Raw genomic sequence first — 3,230 nt, 5'->3', positions numbered from 1 at the left:
CACACACACACACATACACATTCATTTATATATTAGTTTACCCCAAAATAACACATTTCCTTTTCTTTGTTTTTTATTTGCTATTGTACGATTTAAAGTTCTGAAGTACAGAAAAGATGGATTTAGTTTTATATTAAACTAAATTTTTGCGTAATTATCTTATAGCATTCATCATAGGAGATAACAACGTGTAAACATTTCGGAAAACATATTTCAATATTAACTTTATTTTACGCTCGTAGAGTATGGGAACCATGCCTTCCATGTTTTCTGACACGTTGCAATAAATATGACAGAAAATTCCTAAATAAGTGAAGGAGATTGGTGATAGTAAGCTAAAAGAGATTAAAGGACTTAGAATTAGAAGCGAAGGAATCAACGGAATCCGGATGAGTGAAATGAGGAGATAAATAGTTGGGAAATAGAAGTAGAGAAGGGGAGGGGGTGGGGGGACATAATAGAGATAAAGAGTGGAAATACGAAATAGAGGAGACACCCATCGTAGAAAAGTAAGACTTACCACAACCATTAACAAGTTCTACCTATGAACAATAAACCCAATTACAAAAGAACAATCCCTAAAAACAAACTAAACCCAGCGGGAGTAAACCTAATGATGGAAAAGAACAATCACAATAAAACAACTAAAGGGCAAAATACAACCGTGATTGGGACCCACTTGCTCCCCAAGAGGCATGATAAGGTGAGTAAGCGGTGCGTTGTATGCGCCTGCGAGACTCAATATATCCACGCCAGAGGAATTGAGGGGAGTCCTTCACCAAATGGGCGTATTTTATTCAACCAAAATTTGGCTGGTGTTCTCACCAAAATGGTCGTGTTTTCTTTCAACCAAAAATTGCGTGTCGCATCAACCCAAAATTGGTCGTAGTTTTTTTCGGCCACCAAAATGGCTGTTTTCTTCAACCAAACCAAAAAAGAAAGACCAGATTACTTCTATCTGTCCGGGAATGATTATCCGTGGCAAGATAGAGGTAAGATAGATGTCTTATCCGTGACATACTGTTTTTGAGTTGTTATCCTGAACGACAGTGTCGAGGCTGTAGATTAGTGTTAAGAATGAGGATTAATTGAAGTCTATAATGATCCAAAAACGCCTGTGTTGATGAGGGTGATATAACGGGTCACATGAGTAAATCAAGTAACAAGTATAATAAAGCTATGAATACATAACGTTTTTTTTTTTTTTTTTTTTTTTAAAATGGTTTTGATATTTTTTAAAAAAGGTCTTTCTTCCCTTACCTCCACCCCGCCCCCCCGCCCCCAACCGCCTCAAAAAAAAAAAAAAAAAAAAAAAAAAATTTTTTATTCTATCCTCCTTTTTTTTTTTTCTCTTTTTTTCTCTCTTCCTCTTCCCTTCTCTCTCTCTCTCTCTCCTCTCTCCCCTCTTCTCTCTTTTTTTCTCCTCCTTTTTCTCTTCTCCTCTCTCTCTCCCCTCCCCAAAAAAAAAAAAAAAAAAAAACGCCAGAAAAAAAGCCCGCCGCAAACTACTCCCCCCCCCCCTATCTCTCCTCAAAAAAAAAAAAAAAAAAAAAAAAAAAATACTGCTTAATTACCCGTTCGCGATGGTTTTAAACGGATGAATCCATGAGAATAACAACACACACACACACCCTGACGCACACTCCGGGATGTAATCATGTTATTAGGCGCTAAATGACGTTTCCCCGGATAAAAACCTTGTCAATATGTCACTTGTCTTTTCTTAAAGTCAAACCCCCACACCTTTTGAGTCTTTTGGTTGTGTCAAATTAAACCCATTTTTAATTATTCTTTATTTTTGTTTTTTTTATTTTTTATTTCCTTTTATTTGGGTTTATTATATTCCCATTAATCTGTGTAATTTTTCTATATTTTTTTTTTATTTTTTTCATTTTTCCATCCCGTCTATCTATTTTTATTTATTTCTTTTTTTTTCGCTCTCTTTTGTTTCTCTCACTCCCCCCCTCTCTCCTGTTTCCCCTCTTCTCACTCCTTTTCTCCCCCGCTCTCTCTCTCCCCTTCCTTTGGGCTCTTTTCTCCCCACTCTCTCTCTTTCTTCTTCTCTCTTCCCCTTTCCCCCCTCTCTCTCCCTTTTCTCTCCTCTTTCTTCCCCTCAAAATAAATCAATATTTTTAAATAGCAATGATAATAAGATAGGAAATGATGTTAATAAAATTTGGAAAAAAGATGAAAAAAATGTTTAAAATTTAAAAAAAAACATAAAAATAATGATTGAAAGATTTTTGATAACGTTTAAAAAACAATAATGGGGTAATAAAATGACCCAACCAAAAAAAAAATGCCATTTTTAATATGAAACTTAAGTGACAAATAAAATCAAAAAAACGGGATGTTTTGTTAAACAGCGGGTTAATTTTTTCAAAGTCAGAAAATTAAATTAACCCCCTGCCTAAAAAAAATTTTTAAAAGTTTTCTTCAACAATCCCCGCACAAAAACAAGTTATATTTTATATAATATATATATATATATAAAAAAAATTTTTATATATTTAAATAATATTTCAAAAATTTATATTTAAAATTTATTTTGTTTGTGTGTGGTGTTATGTGTGTGTGGTGTGTGTTTGGTAAAGTATATTAAATATTATAAATTTATAAAAATATATTATATAAAATATATACCTATATATTATAGTATATTTGTATAAAAATTTATATTATATATATATTATAATAAATATTTGTATATTTTTAAAATATATATATTATAAAATATTTAAAAATATATATATAAAAATATATTAAAATTTGTATTTAAAATTTTATATTTATATATATATAAATTAATATATATATACATAATATTTGTATATATACTTTTATAAAAAAATATTATAAATATATTTTATAAGGGATATATACAAAAATTATGGATATTAAAATTTTAAATTATATAATTAAAAAATATATATTTTCATATATTATATATATATATATAATATTTTATATATATTAAATTTTGTATTTATACAAATTAATTTAAAATATATCTATAATTTAAAAATATATTTTATTTATATATATTTTATATATATATATTTAAATATATGTATGTTTTATGTTTAAAATAAAAATTTAAAATATGTATTTTTAATATTGCTATATATATATATATATATATATTATATTTTATATATGTACCAAATTTATTTATATATTGTTGTTATTAATATGGGGTAATGACAGTTGGGAAAAAAAAAAAAAAATTT

Source organism: Penaeus japonicus, unplaced genomic scaffold, assembly GCF_977035675.1.
Source record: "Penaeus japonicus unplaced genomic scaffold, GWHDUDI00000001_assembly GWHDUDI00000019, whole genome shotgun sequence".
Classification (NCBI taxonomy): domain Eukaryota; kingdom Metazoa; phylum Arthropoda; class Malacostraca; order Decapoda; family Penaeidae; genus Penaeus; species Penaeus japonicus.
The sequence above is the reverse complement of the archived record's forward strand: the minus strand, read 5'-3'. Positions refer to the sequence as shown.